The sequence below is a fragment of the Ixodes scapularis genome, unplaced genomic scaffold (assembly GCF_016920785.2).
Source record: "Ixodes scapularis isolate PalLabHiFi unplaced genomic scaffold, ASM1692078v2 PGA_scaffold5__190_contigs__length_132052651, whole genome shotgun sequence".
Classification (NCBI taxonomy): Eukaryota; Metazoa; Arthropoda; class Arachnida; order Ixodida; family Ixodidae; genus Ixodes; species Ixodes scapularis.
Genome location: NW_024609880.1, coordinates 49131540 through 49146592, shown reverse-complemented (window position 1 = coordinate 49146592; position 15053 = coordinate 49131540).

Here is a 15053-nt window from a genome sequence, read left to right as displayed (position 1 = left end):
ACAATTGAGTACGTGCCAACAGCAAACTTCGGATACGCTGATGGACTTTCGCGTTTCGCACAAGGTCCCGACGAGGACTTCGACAAGGAAATGGCAAGCGGAGTTTTCACCATCTCCTGTGATACAGAACATGTCTTTGCTCTTCACACCCAGAGTTTGTCCAAGTTACCAGTGAAGGCAAAGGACATTGCCACGGAAACTGAGTCAGATTCTGTCCTCTCCCAAGTACAACGGTACATCAGTCAGGGCTGGCCAGAAAAAGTGACGGACTCCGACCTCTTTCTATTTTGAACTGTTCCAAGGTAGCTGGCCGCTTATAATAAAATTTAAATGAGAAAATACATATAACAGGGTGGAACTACTGTATTTCATTATTATGTGGGAACTTTGAAAGAAGGCAAAAACATTTCCAAGTTTGTGAAGACCCGCAATTCGCAAGTCCGTTTCGAGCCGTAAATACACGTTTTTCTGCGATATTGAGGCTTAAATATAGAACATACAAACAAAACATACACTTTCTCGACTTGCTTTTCGAATAAACAACTACCATATCTACGTTGTAACAAAAAATAAAAAAAAAAAATTAAAAATGTGTTTTTTGAGAAAATTGATCTCAAAATCGGTACTTTTTGATTTTTGCATAACATTAACGTAAACGTCCCGCAAAGGATATTTAATACAGCTAAATCATATTATAACATTTATAAAGAGCGTGTTTTGGGTTTTCCATAGACATAAAAAAATATTGATGTAACCTGAGTAGATCGCCAGTATTTAATTGTCAAAGTTTGTCAACAATTTACCGAGGGGGCGTTTTTCACATTTTTACAAAAAAAAAAGAAAAACGCCTAAAATTATTTCATGTCATCAGAGCCTTTTACCTGTGCTCACAGAGTGCTTAAAAAAAGTTGCTATACTGTGAACTGAAAATCTACGGCAGGAGATCGAGCGAAACAAACGACCCCCGACGGATGTGAAAAACACTGCTTTCCGTCACGGCCTCTTATAAAATTCGTAAGTCGAGAACGAAAAATCCGACGAACTTGCGGTTTGTGGCGACTGCGTTTTAACGTATAACATATATTTTTTTCAGCGAAATCAAAAATTTTACCTTTTTTGCCTGCACGATTTGAGATGAAACCACCCATATATATATATATATATATATATATATATATATATACATATATATATATATATATATATATATATATATATTTATATTTATATATAAATTATGGAAGCATCCGACTTAATAATAATCGCTTTGCTGAATTTTCGCGTATGTGAAACGATACGCTATAAGTAGAATTCTGCGTTTTCAGTGTTTTTTTTTCCTCGAAATGGAGGCTATTTTTTCTTTTCGGGGTTTAGTTTCCTCCTGCAGATTCAGTGCTTTTTGTGAAAATGTGTGAAGTCATAACCAATCTACACAAAAAACACAGAATCTGCAGGAAAACATTTAGCTCTGAAAATAAAAATACCCTCAATTTAGAGGAAAAATAAATAAACGCCGAAAACGCGGAACCCAACCATGACCGTTAGTAGGAAGAAACGGCAGCAAAAACAAAAAGCGTTTAATGAGGAGGGATCAGCTCAGCCGGAAACGGACTTGCGTCGTCAAGGTCCATGCTTCAGAACGTGAGCCTGTAGCAGGCGACGCACGGCGGTATCCCCGCGCTTTCGCATGCTTCCAATTTCGGCCGCACGGGGGCGACTCGGTTCGATCTCGAGGCGAATTGTTCGTTGTTTATAAATTGCGATAACATTCGCCTAGGACAACCCCAAGGACGACGTCTAAAACGACGTTGAGGAGGACGTCTAGAACGATTTCTAGTGCGATCTTAAGGACGACCTCTAGAACGACCTTAAGGACGATATCGAGGATGGCGTCCTAGGACGACGTCAGACGACGTCCTCAAAGACAACGTTTAGGACGACCTTTACGTCGACCTCAAGGGTGACGTCGAGGATTGACGTCAAGGTCGTCAGGTCATTCGAAGAGGGTGAGAATATGACGGAGTGTGAGAATGTGAGCTCAAATGTTCTACTGCGGATACCTACTGCGTATTAGGAGGCCAGAATGTCCAAGGAATCCAGGGGAAGGGTAGCTAAACAGTGCTCACGCATTAAAAGGACGGGCCTGCGCACTGCGAGGTTCTCGGCGGCAGGCGCGGCGCGCCGTCAGGGAGCGCGGCGATGCAAATCGGTCGGCGCACCGGTGTTATCTGCGTGACGTCACTTCCCTGACAAAGTTTTCGTGACATCGATCTCCCAGTTTTGCACCCCCTTCCAAGCACGAAGAAATACGTAGTACTAGGTAAAAAAGAGCAGGATCATGCCACATTTACAGCGCGCGACGGGTTTAGCCGGTCGTGGCAAGCGCACAAGTACAACGAGCGTCATCAGGATGCACTTTTTTTGTTACTTGATTGGCTCCTTAGGATCGTAGCATGCACTTATAAGGAATATAAACATTCTCACAGCTGAATAATAAAACTATACAAATATTTAAAAAAAAGCATATTGAAGCTTTCTTTTTTAGAGCGCAGCTCTTAAGGCTGAACTCAATGGGGCGAACATGCTGCAGAATAACCGACGAATTTTGCCCGGCAATTTTTGCTCTGCGCGTGGAATCAACACAGTGGCTGCCACGTCGCGCACAAACCGAGCGTGCCGTCGGGCGGCGTTCGCCAGTTATTCGTCCCGTAATTCGTTCCATGAAGTTCAAGCCTTTAGGCGCCCGTTACCGGCCTGACCGGCATTGCCGTCGGCGTCGGCGTAACCGCGCACGTTGCATTACGGGAATAATGCAACCGGGCGTAACCGCGCGTGGCATTATGGAAAAATTTTCCCGCCAAATTTAGCGGAAAAGTTTTCACGCTAAACTTAGCGGAAGGGGACAGGAGTCATCTCTGTGTTCGACACAGCAAGTGTCCGCTCCACGCGCTCAGAGTGGGCTCACGCCAACACAAGCGGCCACAGATTCCCGTTCAAGTCAGTCCGTATCTCGAGTCTCCTATTATAAGCGGATCCCCTTTACCTAAAATTTGATTCGTAATTATCTCGTGCTAATTAAGTGAAACGCTGTTCGACACAAGAAAGTTTGAAAATGATGTGCCTGTACGCGCATGCGCAGTGCGATGCCCCAAGCTGCATGGGGGACCCTAAGTGGTGGGTCCCTCTATTCTAAAACTCTCTAATTTTAAACCGGGGTCACACTGCTTATACATCATACAAAAGACAGTCTGCAAACTCCAGTCACCGCAGTATACGCGGTTCGAATGCCGCGTGCCAGTTTCTTGTAGAACTCATTGTCATGTGGCATTCGAAGCACGGATCTCGCGGTGACTCGCGTTCGAACCTGAATGCAAACTGTGTTTTGTGTGGTAGATAAGCTGTGTGACCGCAGATTTATGGTGCGTGGTGGCTGAAGCTCGTTGCCTCGTATGAGGGGAGAGAAGTGCATGGTATTCAAGATTCGCTGTGCGCGAAGAGATCTCTGAGGTCAAGAGGATGTTGAAAAAATACGCTCCTTTGGTATATGGGGATCGTCGAGACGAGAGCGCTTACAATACCGATGGGTAGTTTCTAACATCGCGAACAATGATTACTATTTGTTGTGAACGAATCTGGGAAGGGCTGCCGCGGACTTGAGATCACATGAAGTCCTGACAGTCTGCATTACATGAATCCTCGGCGTGCCATCTCCTAGAAAGGAACACGCTGCTGACTGACACGTAGAAAAATCAAGGCCTGACTACACAAAAGCTGGTTGGTGTACCGCGTAGATTGGCTTTCGTCGGTATAACGAAAGAACTGAGGAATGTTTGTCATGTATAATGCGAGAAATGCACATTTGATCGCTTGCATGGTGTCTCCAAGTCGCTTAAGTTCATGAATGTTCCTGATCGATCCCAATGCCGAGAAATAAGCGACTACTTGTCCGTCGGCGGCAGGGCGAGAAATTTTGTCGTTAAGAACGCCACCAGAAAAACGCTTCCTTTTGGTTGGCAATCCTCCATCGTTTTTATAACTGCCGGTTTGAAAGCTCTTGCTTTCTAACCGGCAGTTACGTTGCGCAAGCGCTCGTTCGATGAGGCAATTCTTCTAAGTCAGGTGTTGCCCTCGCTCGTGCCAAGTTGAAGTTCACCTTGCTCTAATACCATCTGATCCGACAATTGTTGAAAATTAAGTTGGCTCAGCACAGAAATTTAAGATATAACTAAAAAAACCTTTGCGGTTTTGAAAAAAAATATAGAAATTTAAACTGCACTTTATTGACATTCACTTGTAAGTGATGACACAGTCGTATTATTTTTGTACGGTGTTCTCCGGCGGCAGGCATCGCGAATCAACACGTCATCAAACCACTAATAAAGGCTTTCAGAAAGTCTAAAGGGCCCGTCAAAACCTTTTGAAAGGTGTAAAGGGGACTACAAAGATTTCTTAAAAAGTTTGAGGGACGCTTTAACATTCCCTAATGCGTTCTGGGTCACGTCACAATTTTTCTTAAAGGGGTTGAAATGCCCTTTAGAAAGTTGTAAGAGGTTTCTTTAAATGCCTGTGGGGCCTTCAAACACACCCGTCAAACAATTACAAGCAACTCACAGAGGTTTGTTAAAGTAAGACAAACTGTAGCCTGCCAGTTGTATTTGTATGCAATTTCGAATCACACATCTTTAGTGCCTAAAATACTAAGTAAAAATTATGACTTTGCGTGTCTATCTTAAAGTAACAAAAACTAATCCAGTCAGGTAACAATGTAAGTAATCAATTATTGTTTACAACCAAGAATTCTAACAATTTTCTTTTAATGTAAATTTGTAATTTACTACATAGTTGAGTAATAGGCATAAGTCTGATTCAATGTGTGTGCATATGTCAGTCAGTTTTATTTAACGAGTTTAACAAAATCAAGGTAGATAAAATGCACCGATACATTCACTGAAAAACTTCAAGGAAACTCAACCGTAGCAATATAAGCGCACGCTGGTTGTCATGCTGTAAGCTGTTGAAGAAGTAGAGGTGGAAGAAGAGCGGATAGGCTTGGGCTGGGAAGAGCTCGCGGCAAGGACTATTCGGCTGCGATCCGAAGCAGGGTTGGGCAGTATCGCGATACAAATGTATCACGATAGTATTTCAGAAATACATTTTGTATCTGTATTTCTGTATCGCGATACATTTTTTGCACCAGTATCTGTATTCCTGTATCGAAATACATTTGGAATGTTTCTTTGTATCGCGAAACAATCAGGATGAAATGTATTTCGTTACACTTCTTCAGAAATACTCCCCCCCCCCCCCCCCCGAAAAAAAAAAAAAAGCAAGTGCGAACTTTCCAAAACGAAATGCTGGGGCATTTTTACTATGCTGATCAAGATTCCTTTTGATTCTGCAAACTATTTTTCTATGTGTCCTCTTCTCTCTTTTGAGAAGTGTTGCGTAGTCGGAAACTCGAACCAGGTGGCGTGCCAGGAGTGGAGTCAGAGCATCTTCTGCCGCAGGTCGTTAGGTAGGAAGTTCTTGAGTCATTGTTTGCTGGCATCCAATGCCCGCTGCTAACCGTCTCTCTTGCCTTAGCACACAGAGTACATCCAGCCGGCAAAGCTAAGTCACATTCCGTTGCAGCACGAGCCTGGCGGTGCTTGACTTGAAATAGCAGGAAGACTCACGCTGTGAAGTTCAACACATATTCGAATGCATCTGGGGCTGCGACCGTAACATTGCACGGCTCAAGGGTACGCCATCAGCCGACGTGAACGTGTCCCGCTGCTCTGGTGATCCGAAACCCAGAAGGAGGCCAAAAGTGACCTCGCTGTGCCATCCCAGACTACGTTCCCGCGACTCGACTCCAGAACACGGTTTCTCGGACAGCTCGCACCTGTGCCGGCAATATCAGCTCGCTATCCACGAAGTCTCTGTTTGGATAATTATAGGAAAAACTTGTGGACTGCAATCCGTGCGTCGGTTTCAGAGGGTCGGTAGTAAGGAGCTTCAGAACAGGGATGCGTGCCATATCGTTTTTTCAACCATAATAGGAGATAAGACATGTATATTCCAAGATGCTTCAGGTGTGCAAGATGCACTGCATGCACAGGATCGTGCGTGCAGTGTCATCCAAATGACACTGCATGCACGATCTTCAACTAGGTAACCTAAAACAAAAGGACGTATTGTCCTCTCATATAGCAACGTGGTAGTTTAATGTTCAAGGCCACACGTACAGATAAAGAATACTAGTTCATTCCACAGTGACATCATGTGATCAAGGTTAACAGGATTCCCTCGTCAGACAGACAGGATGTCATGGAAGGGACCGCGGTCAACCCTTGATGGAACGTTTTTTGGGACCCATTGAAGACTCCTTGTCGTCCGAAACCACTACCTTCCAGGTAAAGTGCCAAGCCTACAGGAAAGTGATTTCCGCATCGAAAACATCCACTTCAAACTTCAAGCTTTATCTCAGTTGGCGTCTCAAAAAATTTGGAAAATGTATTGCACTATCAGTATTTCTGTATTTGTATTTCTGCCATCCCCAGAAATCTGTGCCATCGCATGCTAGCGCCATCTCTTGGCGGATTATGGCAACGCTCCCTTAGAAGCAATGTATTAAATATAGAAATACGGCAATATTTGCTCAACATCACATTTTTTCAGATTTGCCATGCTACCCGTCCAATCTATGACACGATCCAATCCTTCCGCGAAAAAGTCAAGATTACAGCGCATAAACTGCAGGTTCCTCATTCGAGTAAATTATTTGATGCATAGCCACTATGGGTGGTATCAGGTTTGATCGGTTTTTAAAATATATTATTAGGTGAGTGAAATAAATTTTAATTTTATATTAAAAATACAACCCTCCCCCAATCATATGACAAAGTTTCGTGATTTGTATGATACTTTGTAATGCGTAGAAAAAACATCCTTCTGGGGCAGCTCTCCCAAACGTGCCACACAAAGTGATTTTCAAACCTCCCTAACTTAAAAATACAGAAAGATACGAGATTTTCCATATAACTGCGACAAGGCAAAAACATCCAGGAAGCGTAGTGTACGCTCTGTCTTCTCTCAAACTAATTTGCTCGGGTTCCTGAGACCAGTTTGTCGAACCAGGCGCATAATCGATCAGCCAGCTGTTCAGAATCGTTTCCTGTATTCTGCTGCTGGGATCACTAAACTACCAAACAAAGAAAGCAACTATTTGTTTTTTCATTTAGAAATGTTATCATGGCTAAGAAAAGGTATAGAAATATTGTTATTAATCATTAAGAAATTATTGACCTTGGCGAAGCTACATTTCGGGCGAATAAAGTGGGAATATTGAGTGATTATTTGGCAAGGGAGCTGACTGTACTTGATGGTCTCTTCATGACACGTCAAGCACATAAATTCAAAATATCAAGTAAAAAACATGTCGGTTGATCCAGCGAGGAGAACATTGGAAAATGAGAACTACGTAACGTCCTCGCTCGAACGCCTTTCCCATCGAGGAGGTTTATTTTCAAGAATATGCAGTTGTACCGTGATTGATTTGATGGACTTAAATTTTATCATTTTTCCCAGTTAAAGACTCGAATGTTCTAAACAAGTTCCTTGTGGATCAGCGCAGGCCCAAATTTGAAAAGTTAGACGAAGCCGTCAAAACGGAAAAACCAGGTCTAGTTTGAAGCGGTTTTTCTCAAGACAGATTTATTTCCAAGTATTTGCCATGGCACCAGCATGTAGTAGAGGGATCCAAATGATATATTTCGCCCAAAATGGGTGCATGAGCCGTGCTGCAAAAGTTCCCTGTGAAGGCGCGGGTGCTCAAACTTTAAAAATGGGACGAAACCGTCGAAACGGAAAAACCAGGTCCACTTCAGAGCGGTTTTTCTCAAGACAGATTTATTTCCAAGTATTTGCCATGGCACTAGCATGTAGTAGAGGGATGAAAATTATATATTTCGCCCAGAATGGGTGCATGAGCCGTGCTACAAAAGTTCCCTGTGAAGGCGCGGGTGCTCAAACTTTAAAAATGGGACGAAACCGTCAAAACGGAAAAACCAGGTCCACTTCGGAGCGGTTTTTCTCAAGACAGATTTATTTCCAAGTATTTGCCATGGCACCAGCATGTAGTAGAGGGATGCAAATGATATATTTCGCCCAAAATGGGTGCATGAGCCGTGCTCCAAAAGTTCCCTGTGAAGGCGCGGGTGCTCAAACTTTAAAAATGGGACGAAACCGTCGAAACGGAAAAACCAGGTCCACTTCGGAGCGGTTTTTCTCAAGACAGATTTATTTCCAAGTATTTGCCATAGCACTAGCATGTTGTAGAGGGATGAAAATTATATATTTCGCCCAGAATGGGTGCATGAGCCGTGCTCCAAAAGTTCCCTGTGAAGGCGCGGGTGCTCAAACTTTAAAAATGGATCGAAACCGTCGAAACGGAAAAACCAGGTCCACTTCGGAGCGGTTTTGCTCAAGACAGATTTATTTCCAAGTATTTGCCATTGCACTAGCATGTAGTAGAGGGATGAAAATTATATATTTCGCCCAGAATGGGTGCATGAGCCGTGCTCCAAAAGTTCCCTGTGAAGGCGCGGGTGCTCAAACTTTAAAAATGGGTCGAAACCATCGAAACGGAAAAACCAGGTCCACTTCGGAGCGGTTTTTCTCAAGACAGATTTATTTCCAAGTATTTGCCATGGCACTAGCATGTAGTAGAGGGATGCAAATGATATATTTCGCCCAAAATGGGTGCATGAGCCGTGCTCCAAAAGTTCCCTGTGAAGGCGCGGGTGCTCAAACTTTAAAAATGGGACGAAACCGTCGAAACGGAAAAACCAGGTCCACTTCGGAGCGGTTTTTCTCAAGACAGATTTATTTCCAAGTATTTGCCATAGCACTAGCATGTAGTAGAGGGATGAAAATTATATATTTCGCCCAGAATGGGTGCATGAGCCGTGCTCCAAAAGTTCCCTGTGAAGGCGCGGGTGCTCAAACTTTAAAAATGGATCGAAACCGTCGAAACGGAAAAACCAGGTCCACTTCGGAGCGGTTTTGCTCAAGACAGATTTATTTCCAAGTATTTGCCATTGCACTAGCATGTAGTAGAGGGATGAAAATTATATATTTCGCCCAGAATGGGTGCATGAGCCGTGCTCCAAAAGTTCCCTGTGAAGGCGCGGGTGCTCAAACTTTAAAAATGGGTCGAAACCGTCGAAACGGAAAAACCAGGTCCACTTCGGAGCGGTTTTTCTCAAGACAGATTTATTTCCAAGTATTTGCCATGGCACTAGCATGTAGTAGAGGGATGAAAGTTATATACTTCGCCCAGAATGGGTGCATGAGCCGTGCTCCAAACGTTCCCTGTGAAGGCGCGGGTGCTCAAACTTTAAAAATGGGTTGAAACCGTCGAAACGGAAAAAGCAGGTCCACTTCGGAGCGGTTTTGCTCAAGACAGATTTATTTCCAAGCATTTGCCATTGCACTAGCATGTAGTAGAGGGATGAAAATTATATATTTCGCCCAGAATGGGTGCATGAGCCGTGCTCCAAAAGTTCCCTGTGAAGGCGCGGGTGCTCAAACTTTAAAAATGGATCGAAACCGTCGAAACGGAAAAACCAGGTCCACTTCGGAGCGGTTTTGCTCAAGACAGATTTATTTCCAAGTATTTGCCATGGCACTAGCATGTAGTAGAGGGATGAAAATTATATATTTCGCCCAGAATGGGTGCATGAGCCGTGCTCCAAAAGTTCCCTGTGAAGGCGCGGGTGCTCAAACTTTAAAAATGGGTCGAAACCGTCGAAACGGAAAAACCAGGTCCACTTCGGAGCGGTTTTTCTCAAGACAGATTTATTTCCAAGTATTTGCCATGGCACTAGCATGTAGTAGAGTGATGAAAGTTATATATTTCGCCCAGAATGGGTGCATGAGCTGTGCTCCAAAAGTTCCCTGTGAAGGCGCGGGTGCACAAACTTTAAAAATGGGTCGAAACCGTCGAAACGCATAAACCAGGTCCACTTCGGAGCGGTTTTTCTCAAGACAGATTTATTTCCAAGTATTTGCCATGGCACTAGCATGTAGTAGACAAATGAAAATTATATATTTCGCCCAGAATGGGTGCATGAGCTGTGCTCCAAAAGTTCCCTGTGAAGGCGCGGGTGCTCAAACTTTAAAAATGGGTCGAAACCGTCGAAACGGAAAAACCAGGTCCACTTCGGAGCGGTTTTGCTCAAGACAGATTTATTTCCAAGTATTTGCCATGGCACTAGCATGTAGTAGAGGGATGAAAATTATATATTTCGCCCAGAATGGGTGCATGAGCCGTGCTCCAAAAGTTCCCTGTGAAGGCGCGGGTGCTCAAACTTTAAAAATGGGACGAAACCGTCGAAACGGAAAAACCAGGTCCACTTCGGAGCGGTTTTTCTCAAGACAGATTTATTTCCAAGTATTTTCCATGGCACTAGCATGTAGTAGAGGGATGAAAATTATATATTTCGCCCAGAATGGGTGCATGAGCCGTGCTCCAAAAGTTCCCTGTGAAGGCGCGGGTGCTCAAACTTTAAAAATGGGACGAAACCGTCGAAACGGAAAAACCAGGTCCACTTCGGAGCGGTTTTTCTCAAGACAGATTTATTTCCAAATATTTTCCATGGCACTAGCATGTAGTAGAGGGATAAAAATTATATATTTCGCCCAGAATGGGTGCATGAGCCGTGCTCCAAAAGTTCCCTGTGAAGGCGCGGGTGCTCAAACTTTAAAAATGGGACGAAACCGTCGAAACGAAAAAACCAGGTCCACTTCGGAGCGGTTTTGCTCAAGACAGATTTATTTCCAAGTATTTGCCATGGCACTAGCATGTAGTAGAGGGATGAAAATTATATATTTCGCCCAGAATGGGTGCATGAGCCGTGCTCCAAAAGTTCCCTGTGAAGGCGCGGGTGCTCAAACTTTAAAAATGGGACGAAACCGTCGAAACGGAAAAACCAGGTCCACTTCGGAGCGGTTTTTCTCAAGACAGATTTATTTCCAAATATTTTCCATGGCACTAGCATGTAGTAGAGGGATAAAAATTATATATTTCGCCCAGAATGGGTGCATGAGCCGTGCTCCAAAAGTTCCCTGTGAAGGCGCGGGTGCTCAAACTTTAAAAATGGGACGAAACCGTCGAAACGAAAAAACCAGGTCCACTTCGGAGCGGTTTTGCTCAAGACAGATTTATTTCCAAGTATTTGCCATGGCACTAGCATGTAGTAGAGGGATGAAAATTATATATTTCGCCCAGAATGGGTGCATGAGCCGTGCTCCAAAAGTTCCCTCTGAAGGCGCGGGTGCTCAAACTTTAAAAATGGGACGAAACCGTCGAAACGGAAAAACCAGGTCCACTTCGGAGCAGTTTTTCTCAAGACAGATTTATTTCCAAGTATTTGCCATGGCACTAGCATGTAGTAGAGGGATGAAAATTATATATTTCGCCCAGAATGGGTGCATGAGCCGTGCTCCAAAAGTTCCCTGTGAAGGCGCGGGTGCTCAAACTTTAAAAATGGGACGAAACCGTCGAAACGAAAAAACCAGGTCCACTTCGGAGCGGTTTTGCTCAAGACAGATTTATTTCCAAGTATTTGCCATGGCACTAGCATGTAGTAGAGGGATGAAAATTATATATTTCGCCCAGAATGGGTGCATGAGCCGTGCTCCAAAAGTTCCCTGTGAAGGCGCGGGTGCTCAAACTTTAAAAATGGGACGAAACCGTCGAAACGGAAAAACCAGGTCCACTTCGGAGCGGTTTTGCTCAAGACAGATTTATTTCCAAGTATTTTCCATGGCACTAGCATGTAGTAGAGGGATGAAAATTATATATTTCGCCCAGAATGGGTGCATGAGCCGTGCTCCAAAAGTTCCCTGTGAAGGCGCGGGTGCTCAAACTTTAAAAATGGATCGAAACCGTCGAAACGGAAAAACCAGGTCCACTTCGGAGCGGTTTTGCTCAAGACAGATTTATTTCCAAGTATTTGCCATGGCACTAGCATGTAGTAGAGGGATGAAAATTATATATTTCGCCCAGAATGGGTGCATGAGCCGTGCTCCAAAAGTTCCCTGTGAAGGCGCGGGTGCTCAAACTTTAAAAATGGGACGAAACCGTCGAAACGGAAAAACCAGGTCCACTTCGGAGCGGTTTTGCTCAAGACAGATTTATTTCCAAATATTTTCCATGGCACTAGCATGTAGTAGAGGGATAAAAATTATATATTTCGCCCAGAATGGGTGCATGAGCCGTGCTCCAAAAGTTCCCTGTGAAGGCGCGGGTGCTCAAACTTTAAAAATGGGACGAAACCGTCGAAACGAAAAAACCAGGTCCACTTCGGAGCGGTTTTGCTCAAGACAGATTTATTTCCAAGTATTTGCCATGGCACTAGCATGTAGTAGAGGGATGAAAATTATATATTTCGCCCAGAATGGGTGCATGAGCCGTGCTCCAAAAGTTCCCTGTGAAGGCGCGGGTGCTCAAACTTTAAAAATGGGACGAAACCGTCGAAACGGAAAAACCAGGTCCACTTCGGAGCGGTTTTTCTCAAGACAGATTTATTTCCAAATATTTTCCATGGCACTAGCATGTAGTAGAGGGATAAAAATTATATATTTCGCCCAGAATGGGTGCATGAGCCGTGCTCCAAAAGTTCCCTGTGAAGGCGCGGGTGCTCAAACTTTAAAAATGGGACGAAACCGTCGAAACGAAAAAACCAGGTCCACTTCGGAGCGGTTTTGCTCAAGACAGATTTATTTCCAAGTATTTGCCATGGCACTAGCATTTAGTAGAGGGATGAAAATTATATATTTCGCCCAGAATGGGTGCATGAGCCGTGCTCCAAAAGTTCCCTGTGAAGGCGCGGGTGCTCAAACTTTAAAAATGGGACGAAACCGTCGAAACGGAAAAACCAGGTCCACTTCGGAGCGGTTTTTCTCAAGACAGATTTATTTCCAAATATTTTCCCTGGCACTAGCATGTAGTAGAGGGATAAAAATTATATATTTCGCCCAGAATGGGTGCATGAGCCGTGCTCCAAAAGTTCCCTGTGAAGGCGCGGGTGCTCAAACTTTAAAAATGGGACGAAACCGTCGAAACGAAAAAACCAGGTCCACTTCGGAGCGGTTTTGCTCAAGACAGATTTATTTCCAAGTATTTGCCATGGCACTAGCATGTAGTAGAGGGATAAAAATTATATATTTCGCCCAGAATGGGTGCATGAGCCGTGCTCCAAAAGTTCCCTGTGAAGGCGCGGGTGCTCAAACTTTAAAAATGGGACGAAACCGTCGAAACGGAAAAACCAGGTCCACTTCGGAGCAGTTTTTCTCAAGACAGATTTATTTCCAAGTATTTGCCATGGCACTAGCATGTAGTAGAGGGATGAAAATTATATATTGCGCCCAGAATGGGTGCATGAGCCGTGCTCCAAAAGTTCCCTGTGAAGGCGCGTGTGCTCAAATTTGAAAAGTAGGGCGAAACCGTCAGTACTGAAAAACCAGGTCCACTTTGAAGCGTTTTTTTTTTTTTCAAAATAGAGTTATTTTCAAGTATTTGCCATGATACCAGCATATAGTAGAGTGATGAAAATTATATATTTCGACGTCGTCAACCACTTGAGTAGAGAGAGACCAAGGTTCGAGGAGATATCATAGAAACAACATCTGAGCGGATGAACACTGAAACCTTTCAGACTCGCCAAACTGCTTGGCCCATGGACAACACGACAACGCCCAACGAGCCTTCAAAGCAATTCTAAAAGCGCAACGTGCGCGCGTGCGTGCATCGTGTATGCGGACGCGAAGTGATAAGCTAAGCTATGTTTTTTCTTTAACACTAACTTTGATCTCCCCTTTCCTAACAAAGTAGCCAGACCCTCAGTCTTTGTTCAATAAAGCGGTGGCCGGAAGCGTACTGCTGTAGAAAATTATGTTAGCCCTGGAATAAAGAGCATTGAGAAAGAAACGGGTATTACTCTGTCTCAGTCACAAATGAACAGAAAGGTACTTCACGAACCTCGGAACCAAACCAACACAGAGAGTGCGCCACGTGATCAGACGGTATTGCGCAGCAGTGCGAAAAATGTAAAGTCATGTGGCACGCTCACCGGGCTGGGTTGGCTGGGATGAATCGTAACGTTTGCTGCGGTTCATTGAAGAGAAAAATTAGATATAGCTATAAATAAGAAATTATAAACCAAATCGTGTAGGAGATTCTCATGGAACTCGCAGCATTTTGCACCGTCTTTTATGGCGTAAACGCTTCTTCGTTAAAGGGGTCTGGAACTGTTATGGAACCTCCATGAATCTTTGTCGACTTCCGTCAGGTCCTTTATATGGCTTCTTCCGTGAGTGCTTTTTTGGAATTCTGAAGATGCTCCGGAAGGGTACTGCGGGGGGATCACGTAGTGGTCGACGGTCACGCGTGACCCCACGGATCATGGGCATTTGACCGTGCGACCAGCGGGTTCGTTATTTCCAGTGTGGCTACGTGGTGGACGAACACCGATGGGCCATGGTCACGTGACCCCCCCCCCCCCCAAAAACAAACGACGCTTACGCATGAACATGTGGCCAGCAAAAGTGCGCTATTATCAGTATTGTCAGGTTGCTTCCGACTCAGTCAGGCGACCATGTGTAGCCATCAAAGGTGCGCTATTTCTTATGTGGTCACGTGGTGGACGGGACCCCACGGACTATGGTCACGTGACCTCAGTGACGATGGACAGGTGATCCCTTATGATCATGATCACGTGTCCGTGCGACCACCGAAGGTGCGATATCTTATGTGGTTGCAACCACCACCCCCTCGACAGACCGACCGACGTGAAAACTGAGAAGGTTTTTTAACTTTATGATGTGTGAGGGCAGACATTAACATAAGCTCACGACGTTTTTGTTAGAGTATTTGAAGGCCTTGAGGAACACAGGCTCTAATCATTGTAGTGAGGTCATGCGATATGATCAAATTTTAACGACTGTGTCTGTTTAAAGCAATTAACGGAATAGGACCAAAGAATTGCATACTTCAGGAATATATCGCA